General features: G+C 32.4%; 1 pseudogene; it reads right to left on the bottom strand.

The window, feature by feature from the left end:
• Nucleotides 1-4,946: 4,946 nt before the first annotated feature.
• On the bottom strand, nt 4,947-6,272 carry LOC149894253 (uncharacterized; annotated as a pseudogene).
• Nucleotides 6,273-11,849: the final 5,577 nt, after the last annotated feature.

Below are 11,849 nucleotides of genomic sequence, written 5' to 3'. Positions count from 1 at the left end.
TATTATATAAAGGAAATCCGAAAATGCTTCTGCACATAACACACCTTTCAAAAACATGACACCATTTTTTTTTAATAAATTGATTTCACATGTGTCTTAAAATTTATAATTCACTTTAATTAGAAATTGAAAAATCCAGATCTGAACCGTTTTTCATTGAAATTTAATAATAATAACTTAATAATAACGGGGGACTAATTAGATAAGTTTTATTACAAAATTATAGGTGTATATGTCGCAAACTTTTCACCAAAAACTTGAAAAACTCTGAAAATCGACCTTGAAAAAGTTACCCTCGAGATACCACTTCACTACTTACACATTACAAGATTTTAAAAAAATATTTTTTGGGTAAAAGTAACAATATATTTTTCGCAAATTAAAAAGTTAGTCGACTAAACTTAGTTAGACTAAAAAGTTAGTCGACTAAATTTAGTTACGCTAAAAAGTTAGTCGACTAAATTTAGTTACGCTAAAAAGTTAGTCGACTAAATTAAGTTAGACTAAAAACTTAGTCGACTAAATTAAGTTAGACTAAAAAGTTAGTCGACTAGTTTTAGTTAGACTAAAAAGTTAGTCGACTAATTTTATTACGCTAAAAAGTTAGTCGACTAATTTTAGTTACGCTAAAAAGTTAGTCGACTAAATTAAGTTAGACTAAAAAGTTAGTCGACTAAATTTAGTTAGACTAAAAAGTTAGTCGACTAAATTTAGTTAGACTAAAAAGTTAGTCGACTAAATTTAGTTAGACTAAAAAGTTAGTCGACTAAATTTAGTTAGACTAAAAAGTTAGTCGGGTAATTTTAGTTACGGTTTTTTTAGTTAAGTTAGTTACAATTTTAAGTTTTGGTCACAACACTATTAATAATGCGATCCGCTTTTGCGAATTTTAAGTTCGATAAATAATCCAAAACATTAGTTCAATCCGATCTTGCCAACTTAACCCGAAAAAAATCAGATTTTTTTCATTTTTATGTTATTTCATTTTTTTTCTTTTCAGATGCCTAAGCTATCTAATATTTGGGAATTCTTCAACAAGGTGGAGTAAAAAAAAAGCAAAATTTAATTCCTGTGCCAAAACTTACTTCATCGATGAAAGCACCACAAGCCTTTTAAGGTGCATTTAAAAAGAGTCCATTTAAATTTAAATAAAATATGTGGAGAGGAAAGACAAGAAAAAACTAACAACTCCGGACATTTTCGACAAGCTTGCCTCTAAAGACTCAGATTTTGAACAAACACAAGAAAGAGGAAAGAAGAGGAAATGTCCACAGACACAGACAGACACACCAGCATCACCACCATCGGACCAAACTTGCGGGACTTCCATCACTCAGACCCGGTAAGGTAGAAAATAAGCTATCTAACCAGAATGGGAAGTCACTGATATAAATCAAATGAGAACTGCTGTTGACATTACTAATTGGGTGATTGAGGGCAGTCAACCATTATCTATTGTAAAAACTGACGCATTCACCCGGGTGATGAAAACTGCAACAAACGCTCAATTCATGAATTGACTCTGAATTCAGAGCCATTACAACAAAATATATATTCTGCAAAATACATTCCTCTCCTTTTTCAATTCATCAAGGAACTAGTAAAAAACATTTTCAATACACATAAGTCAAATGTTGATGAACTGACCTTCACATCCGACGTGTGGACCACTGATCACACCAATATATCTTTCATGAGCCTTACCCTCAACTATATAGATTCAAAGTTTCTATTGGAGCTCTTCTTGGTGAAAATGTCTTACTTCCCCAAACAACATACTTTGGACATATTATCAAGACGCTCAATGAATCTATCAACAAACTTGAAATTGCTTTTGGATTCAAAACCTGAATAATGGTGTACTGTATAGCTTATGTCTAAGGTGGTGTTAAAAAATCAATTGCATTTGCAGCAGCCATATTTGTCAATAGTCATTTCAGAGGTACATAAAAAAAAAGGCAAGCAATTAAACAAGAAAAACAAAAATAAGAATCCATTTCCCGAACCAAACGTAAAAACTAAAGTTGTAAGAGATTTAATTCTAACAAGGAAGGCGTTTAAATAAGCATGACATGTTTTTCTGATCTCGCCGCCTAAATATAAAAATCACCTTCATATTTTACTTTTAAGTTACATTTTGGAATAAATTTAACAATTAAAAGAGGCAGAACATGGATTCAAGTAGGTGACTTGTTTATTTTTCCAGGGTGGAGAAACTATACATGCTGAATGTTTTAAAGTAATTTTAAAGAGCATTATGCATGAATTATTTGTTCTTGTTCTTGACCTCTTTGGTTTTAAAATGCTTCAGCTTTCTTACTTGCCAAATTATCATTCTCTAAAACTTTTTTTTTCTGATTTAATACTAAAAGGGAAAATAGAAATATAAAAAAGTCTTTAATTGATTTAAATTTTTTTAACTAAATTTAATTTTTCAAAAAGTGCGAAATTTATTTTAATCAAAAAGTTTTGAAAACTTTAATTTTTTTTGATATTATCAATTAAAAGAGAAAAAAAGGATTCTTCTCTAGAATCTTAAAATCCTGATAAAATCTAAAATACAAAACTATATGTAATAAAAAAATATGCAAGGCTCAAATTTGAAATATAAGACCACTCATAACCACTCAGCTGTTGTGGTTCAAGGAAAAACATTTCAGTTTTTAAATGTTACATTAAAAATTTGCATTCATGTAAACTAATGATGATGCGCAGATGATGAGGGAAAAACTTTTTAATTCTTTTTTTGAAAAAAAAGGAAAAGAAAATAGCTTCAAAGAACAATTTAAAAATTAAATAAACAATTTTACATATGATTTGTACTCTAATGTTAAAGAAACCATGCCATCTCTTAAACTGAAGAAACCATGCAACCTCTAGGGGACCAATTCTCATTTAGCTTTTTTTTGATAATTACTATACGGTAAATTTTTTTTTAACACTAAAAGCGCTAAAATTTAAAGCTCTTTAAACTGATTGTTTAAAAAATTTAAAAAAAAGCAGAAGTTTATAATAAATATTTTCCTTTAAATATGTGTTACAATAACTGTACAGAAGCTATGTACAATATTTGAGTGATATTTTTAGTGCCCAGGACTTTAGAAGATTGAGTTAACTTTAAAAAAAAGTGGGAAAATTATGATAGTTTTCTCCTTTTTGGTTTGATCTTTGATGATTATTGTTTAAATGATCTCAGTTTGTAAAATGTTTAAAATCAAAAAGTATTTACTAAGAAAACTTAAAGTTTAAAATACTGAATTTTAAAAATACTCAGGGGGTGAAAATACTGATATTGTTGTACAGAAATTTAGGAGGTCAAGTTAATGAGTGACCTGAGTGTTGCTCTTTAACGGTTCGTTTCAATGCATCTCATTTTAATTCACCCCTAATAAGGAATGCCATGGAACTTTTCTATGGGAATACATAGAAAACTGTTGTTGAAGATGGTTTTTTATTGTGAAATACTTTTTGTTATTTTATTGCTATCCAGCATTTTCCTATGTTTAGTACACATTCTCCCTAAACTAAATACGCATTCTACCTAAACATAAGCCATCCTGGCCTTTGAGTGATGCACACATTAAACAATGATCATGCTAGGTTAGAAAGCGCTCACTTCGGGCGTTTCATTTGCTATTATTGTACAGGAGATCGCGAGTTAATGTTTTATTTTACTTTTTCTGGTAAACTTTCATTGGAAAACTTAAAAGGTGAATTTGTTTTTAATTTGAGTTTTAAATAAAGTCTCAAAGAAATTGTGGAAAAAGTTTTTGGTTGAAATATTTTAATGAAGTTGTTTTGAATAAGCTGACCCCCCAACTAGGTAAGTAGAAGGAAAATGCCGATTCTAGGACACGACATAAAAAAAATCACGTCAATGTCCCAAAACCGACATCTTATTTTACTTAAAACGACCCAAAAGTAAATTATTAAAAAAAATAATAATTAAAAATAATAATTAAAATGAAGCTTTTTCTATTAATTTCTTTCGACATGTTTTTTCTGTAATAAGCGTCATAGAGAGAAGAGAATTTTATATAGTCTTTAACGATTTGCTCCTCCAAGTATTCAATGTCATCAATTCTTTTTCCAGTCAGCACGAAATAAATATAGTTGGCATTTTCATAGTGATTACTAAACCCAAGCTGCTTTAAGAAGATGAGTATATGCTCTTTACTAATTTTAGAATATTTGATGTTTTTTATATTAGAGCCCAGAAGGTTTAAAGCTTGAAATTTACTATCAAGTTTATCAAAGACCTCCTTTTGAACTTTACATTTTTGCTTTCCATTGTACTGTTTGATGCATTCTTGGAAATGAGCAATTCTTGACGAACTCAGCTTATTTATATTGGAGTGATAGTACTCTGTTTTAGTGACTAGAGTATCTTGTTGGCAAGAACATATTAAACAAAACTTTATACAACACTCATCTAATTCAAACATGTTAAGATCTTCATTCGACCAGTATTTACATTTATACAAGTAGATCGGTTTTTGCTTAATTTTAATATGAGTCCACTTTTTAGAATGGACAAGCTTTATTGCCATTTGAATGTATAGCCTTTGAATGTCTTCTTTTTCATCTTTAAATTTATCAATGTCGCTTAGGGTGTCCCAAAAAAAAAAAAAAAACCTCTCTACTGATTCCCATTCTATGTGACCTAAATAAGTACTAAAAAAAATTTGACGGTTTTATTTTTACAGGAAGTGCTAGATGTAAAATTTGAGTTTTACTGTTTTAATGTTAAGCTAGCTTAACATTAATAGAAAACACATTTTAGAAAATTAAAACAAAACAATTAGATGCGTATAAATCATTTCCAATTGTTTTCTACTATTTAACTTCATAGATTATATTTATAAATATGAAAATACAAAAAAAAAAAATACATGAAAACTAATATTTATTAGCAAATTTAAGATTTTATTGCGGTGAAACATTTCTCAAAAAATACAACTTTTTGAACAGTTCCCAAGCTCCTTTTTAGTCATAGTCTTAGTCAAGTTTTTTCTAGACTTTTTAACTACAAAAAGTACATTTTGAAGGTGATCTTCATCTCTAGTAGCTGAAAGAAAATCTTTAATAAGCTTAATGTTTCTTTCTGCACCATCATTTACAACAGATATGTTTTTGATCCATGCAATAAAATCTAGCAACTGAGGATGGTTAAAAACATCTATAGTATTAAGACTATTATTAAGCCATTCTTTTATACTTGCTCTTGGTATTTTAAAATGTTTGAAGAGAAGGTAGCTTTGCTCGGAAATCAACTCAGGTAGCTCTGTGGTCTCTCCAATTTGTACATTTGATGGTTTACAACGCTGAAATTCATTTGGCTCTTCAAACTCAATCAGAGCTAACAGCATTCTTAGCTTTGTTTCAGAAGGAACTTCTTTATCCCCAAAGGACAAAACACAGAGTTGCGGAGTTAAGTACCACGTATGGCGTCACATGCTGAGAAGCAAAGCATTTCCAATATTCTTACTAACTTTTCTCAACGTATAGGCTGTCTGGATAGCTTTCAAATCATTGTAGGGAGCCAGAAATCCTAAAAAACTTTTTAAAAACCATAGAACATAGCAAATTGCAATGAACAAACTTGCATCCTTCAACTGCAGCACTTCTTTTTCTGTCAAGATATTACTGATATCTTTAGTCATATAAAGAGTCAGGATGTAGATCGCATCTGCTAAAAACCTTGCCTCATGGCAGGCGCCAGGTTGATGGAACTTAAAATCTTGTACTTCCACTCCAAGGAAGAAGGAGGCAAGCTTACAAACTATACCATAATCATTCCTTGAAAACACTATATCAGTAGTTGCATTAGTCAAAAATGTCTTAGCTTCCTCTGCAACAGTGCGAAGAACAGAGCCAATCTTCAGATCATCTCTTTGCCAGTCCAATTTACATAAATTTTTCACTTCATTCACTTTCTCACAGATTTCAGACCACTTGTTCTTTAGCTTGACATAAAGAGCTCTTCTTGGACCTTTAGTTTTCTCACCAGTAAGGGCAGCCATATAGTGAGATACATGTACTTCATATATGTGTCTCCTACACATTATCCACAAAATTGGTAATTTCAAAATATCTGTAAGAATTTGGACTGCTCCATTTACTCCGCCTGTATTGCTTGCAGTTGTATCACACCATATACCAATGATCTGCTCTGTACATCCGTAATATTCTAAAAGATTGTGCACTTGTTCTGCTTGGTCAACTCCCTTTGAAGAGGGACATTGAACAACACCTAAAAGATGGTCTTCCATGGTATCGTCATCCGGGGAACTCACTGAGACTGCTAGTCGCTCAATTTTTTGGATAATGTTAAGCCCAGTGGTAATTTGTTCCAACAGTTTGGTATCAAAATGAATTTGTTCCAACAGTTTGGTATCAAAAATCTATGAAGTCGTTATTCCCTCTCGTATAATATTTTATCTAAGTTTACCGTTACGGCTTTTATAACCGTTTAAACGAGAATTTCTTCGTGCACAAATTAGAATTCCTTCGTGCACAAATAATTCCATTTAGAAATTTTTTCCTTCAAAAAAAATTTCTAAATGGAGTTATTTGTGAACCAATCCATGGGGAATTATACGAACTAATAATATTGTCCAGAGGGAAAAATATCAATCTCTAACAATGTTCATAGGGAATGATCCTATTCTGTAATAATATCCTATGGGAATTATTTGTGTACTAATTATTACATCATATTAAAACATATTGAAATACTAGATAGCGCTGTTTTTTAGTAAATACACATAAGTGTACAAAACCGTAAAACTCAGAATTTACATCTATCACTTCTAGTTATTAAAAAATTAAAAAAAAGATTTTGGTAGCTATTTAGGACTTATAGAATGGGGATCAGTTGAGAGCACATTGAAATTTTAAAAAAAGTGTGTTTTTGGGACACCCTAATGTCGCTAAAGGGGATTTTTGTTTGCAAAATGTCTTCATACCTTTGAACAAGATGAATGGTTTTTAGAAAAAAGAAGGATTTTTCAATTCGTACTTTTCTAAAGTTTTTTGTGTCTTTTGCAGCATCAATGTCGAACTGCTTTAAAATTTTTTCATTTAACGAAGTGATATTCATTTTATTAATAGATTGCAAATACCATAAGCTAATATATCAGGACCGAAAAACCTATCATAATCGATCAGGTTAAAACAAGGCTTATTAGGACAAGGTCTTTTTTTGTAATACCGACTTCACGAAATCGAAACGCCAACTGCGATGAGAACGTAAAAGTTATGATTTTATAAGGCGTCGTCGTCGTAGCCGTTTTCAGTAAAATATCGTTACGAAAATAACAATGAAAACGTCACGGTATGAAAAGTTTCTGTATGATTTTTTTTTGTATAATTATGCATATAAATTTGATGTAAAAAAATCATTCGGTGCAACTTTGCAATAAAAAAACGCAGTTTAAAAACAATTTTTAAAATTAATATGGCAAAGTTATCTCAGGTTCGTAATCAATTACTTATTTCTCATTCTGATAACATAATAAACGATGAAGAGCTGTTATTACTTTACGATCTTAACAAATCAAATAACTTAAATATGTCTTATCACAGCTTTCCAAGATTTAATTTAGACGACATGTCAGTGGATGAAGCCAAAAGCGAATTTTGGTTTTTACCAAAAGATATATACGATTTGATCGATCTTCTTAATATTCTAGTGAAAATAACGTGACTACTAGGATTAGCGGATTCTGGGACATTGATATATTTTTGTATGCATTGATATTTTTTTGTATGCAATATCGATTCTAGGACATTGATATATTTCCATACTTAAGGAATTCAAGATGGCGTCGTGTTTTAATTTTCTGCAATCATGAATTGTGCATTCTGTCACATTGTGATTTATAGAAATACCGCATCAGTATTTTTATAATATAGTGATTTGCTATAGTTAATGTTTTCAGGATGGCATTGTGTTCCGAGTTTATATTTAATCATCATGTCCGAAGAGTTGATCATAGTCCATAAATGTAAAGCACGGTTTTAGTTTGTAGTGTCCAAGGGCTAGCGTGTGAATTCCGTCTTGCAAGATGTGTCTTTTGTCATCGTTAGCGCTGAGTGCGACTTTGTTGATTTCTTCGGTGTATATGTCATGTTCATGTGATCGGATAACGTTCATGGTTGCATGCTTTTCTGTCTTATTCATTAAGCAGTCGTAATAATCTTGATGAGTGATGTGTTTATTAACGACTTTCTTTTTAACCCCTTTACATTTTTTGTGTTCATCTTTAGCGATCTTGTAAGAGTAGAGTTTGGGTCGAAGTCCAACAAACTCTTTAATTTGCTTACCTGCAGTTTCATCTTTGAACTTGCCTATAACCTTTTTATTTTTAAACCCAAAGTCAAATGCAAAGTTTTGAACGGCAGGATGGTCTTTTGGAAATTCGCTCGTGTCAAATTTAGCTTCAATATCGTTAGCAATGTCTTGATAAAAATCCTCCGTTTCGATTTCATAAATGAGCGAGTCAGTATCGGTCATGAGAAGTTTTGCTCGATCTCCGTATTTAGGTTTGATATAGTCGTAATGATGCTCAAACATGAGAATTTTGCTTATGTCTAGAACGCTCAGTCCTAAGTAAACAGGCTTGTTGTAAAAGAGTTTTGTTCTTTTCATATGAACTGCAGTAAGGTTTTCATCAAAAATGGTATTTCTATCATAATTAGACTTTCTTGACAATTTCAAGACTTCTTTTCTTGTGGTGATTAGTTTAATATCAACATGCTTTCGAATATTCTCCATGGTTTTTCCAAAGACAGAGTTATTCATGAGTTTAAAAAAGTCCTTTTCAAACTCGTTTTTAGCTTCTGCTCTTAATGCAGTGTTGAGGTCAATGTATTGTTTCATGAAGGGTTCTTCTTCAAAGGTGACACCTCGATGAATTTTGGTAACGATCAATCCAAGTCGTTCATAGAGTTTTAGGTTTTCATGATAACTGATGTATTTTTCCTTGTTGTTTAAATTAGGAACGAGCTTTTCTACTTTTCCAATGGTTAGTCTTTCAGGAGCCAAAGGATAGTCGTTGTGTAAATCGTGTAGGCTTTTGGGATAGGTTAAATCAACTTCGAGAATGCAAGGCATGGATTTCCAATTTAAAAGTTCATCTTCAGTCATCCATCTGAATCCTCTAACAGGAAGAGGTTTGCACATAGCCCATCCATATAAATTATTTGCGTCTAAATACTGAATGAATTTCGAAGGTTGTGAAGGATCATAATCACTCATGTACTGGTTGTTAGCAGTTCCATGTCGTTTGCTGATCATGCAAATTCCACCGCGTATCCCTTTTTCTATCATATTAAGCATATCAATATCAGACAGAAGCTCTAACTGAATTCCAGTGAGTTTTAACATGGCATCCCAACCCAAACCAGGTGAGGTGTAATACCAAGCAGGATCAAGCTTGTAATAGGTACGGCACACGTCTCTGAAATTTTCAAAGATATCAGCAAGTATCAGCACGTCTGACTTGTTGTACAGTTCTTGGTAATCTTTAAATGTTTTACAATCAAATACCTTCCAAACGTTTTGAGCATGTGCATAGTCTTCACAGCTTATTCCCTCATCATTCAGTTTGGAATAGAATGATTCAATAGGAGGCAATTGCGTTTCGGAGAACTTTTCAATCGAGTCCACCCAGTCATAAGGGTAAATACCTTTTTTTCTTAATAAATCAAACTTTTCTCCAGAGTAATATTGAGCAACGTTTTTGCATTGATCGTTGTTTAGATTTTTAGCTAAAGCGTCCAAACTACCAGCCATGAATCTGAAGCTGTCAATAAACCTTAGCTCTTTCCATACTTCCTTTAGTTTACCTTTCTTATCAGTAAATTCTCTCACTTTGATTTGTTTAGAGAAGCTGATATATTTTTCTTCATTGTTGGGTATACATTTTAATTTCCCTCCTAATTTCTTGATGAACAAATGACTGTCATAGCCGGACAAATTATGTAAAATGATGGGTATGAATTTTGGAAGTTTATAATTCAAGTTGCATTTGTTATGAGCAGCTCCTCGATACTTTCCAGTTAAATGACAGTGATCCCACACTTTGTCACTGTTAAGATCTGATTCACAAATATGACATAGAGTTGCAGTCTCAAAATTCTTTTCATCCTCATCCGTTACCACTTTCTTTTTTACTATATCAATCTTGTCAAGAATCTTTATAAGGTCAGCTTCAAGCATGGTTATAAACTTTTGAGCTACATCATCCTCTTCGCTTTCTGCTGTATACATGACAGGTTCTCCTTTGTAAAGGTTATCGTCAAAGCATTTGATGTAATAGCAGAAGGAGCTTGGAACGTGCTTTTGATATTGTTTGGTGTACGACTCTTTCGAATTCGGTGTGCAAGTGTTAAGAGGTTTGATGAAACTTTCAAAGTCTGCATAAACAACGTATGGAACCCTCATAGACTTGTTATAGTTTTTAAACTGAACGATCGTTCCTTCTTTAGGAAGTTCGATTCTTACTGAGGAGTTATCATAACAATAAGGTTGATGATATTGAAGCTTTTCTTCCTGGTCATAGCCTTGCAAGCAATTTCTACAATAATGTTGTTTTCTTTTACCTTTTGATGTTTGTGTAGACAATAACCTGCTTAAACTTTTAATAAGACAGTAATGGTCAGTGTCTTCGTTTGAAATAAACAACAAATCAACACAGTGCTTTCGATCTGTAAATTTAGATATTTGCAAAGGATAAAGTTTTTCATTTTCATACCCAAAGACGTTAATGTTAATGTCAGGATTATTCGCTTCAAACTTTTTAATTTGAGTAGTCTTTACAGGAAATTCCATTCCATCCCAATTCAGCTCTTCTGATTTTAAAATAAGATCATTGTCAATTCTTTCGTTATGCGTATTTTTTAAGTTCAACGCTCGAGTGACTGACCATTTAAAGCATTGATTGTCCTTGTTTTCCATGTTGATGATAGCCTTTTTGTCTTTCAGCTCTTTAGACAACTCAATATAGGAAGAACCGCTGATAGGCTCGTAATCAGTAAAGTTAATGTCCATTCTTAAAATCTTAGATATAGTGCAATTAGATCCTAAAGCATTGTATTTGACACTACTTTCCAAGACTTTTCCTTCCATTTCACCCATGAGCTCTCTTACATTTGTAGTTGCTAGAACAATCTCTGATCTTGATGAAAAGCTTGCTTCCCGAGTCACTTCTTCACCAGTCATCATGCTTACAGATTTCATTTCACACGTTAAAATAATTCTTACCTTTGTATTTCTTTCCCCTTCCATGGTTTGAATGGCAGACTCTCTCACCAAATTAAAAAAGGATGCAAGGTCTTGATATCGAGAAGAAGGTCTATAAGAAAATTGTCTCACAGAACCCTCCGCTGAATGTTCAGTCATTTTAAACTTTACTTTAATTGGCTTTGGCAAGGGCTGTTTGTATACTGTTTTTGATACAAGCGATTTGATGGACTTTATTTTTTCATCGATTTGTTTTGCTGATTTGCTTACCTTCTCCTTGACTACTTCAGGAACGTAGGGTTCTATCCATTCTTTAACATCATTAAACTTGGTTTTAACATACGACGCCACACTTTTTGCAACTTTTGTCAGAGTTGAAAATAAAGGTCTTGGTGCAGGAACCGGTCTAGGTGTAATAACGTTTGTTGAATCCTCGACTGATGTATCAAGAATAGAGGGTTCATCTCTTGTCGTCTGATTTTGCAAGAGAGTAGAAGGCTCGAATGAAATCAAGTTGCTAGACCTCGGTCTTGGAGCTGTCACAGGTCTTTTAGCTGCAGGACGAGGAGCTGGCACAGGTTTTTCAGAGCCAACAACAATC

Source organism: Hydra viridissima, unplaced genomic scaffold (assembly GCF_058129835.1).
Source record: "Hydra viridissima isolate aposymbiotic clone 2 unplaced genomic scaffold, HvirCarnegie_v1 scaffold_1, whole genome shotgun sequence".
NCBI lineage: Eukaryota > Metazoa > Cnidaria > Hydrozoa > Anthoathecata > Hydridae > Hydra > Hydra viridissima.
Note: the sequence above shows the minus strand (reverse complement) of the source record. Positions and strands in the feature narration are given on the sequence as shown.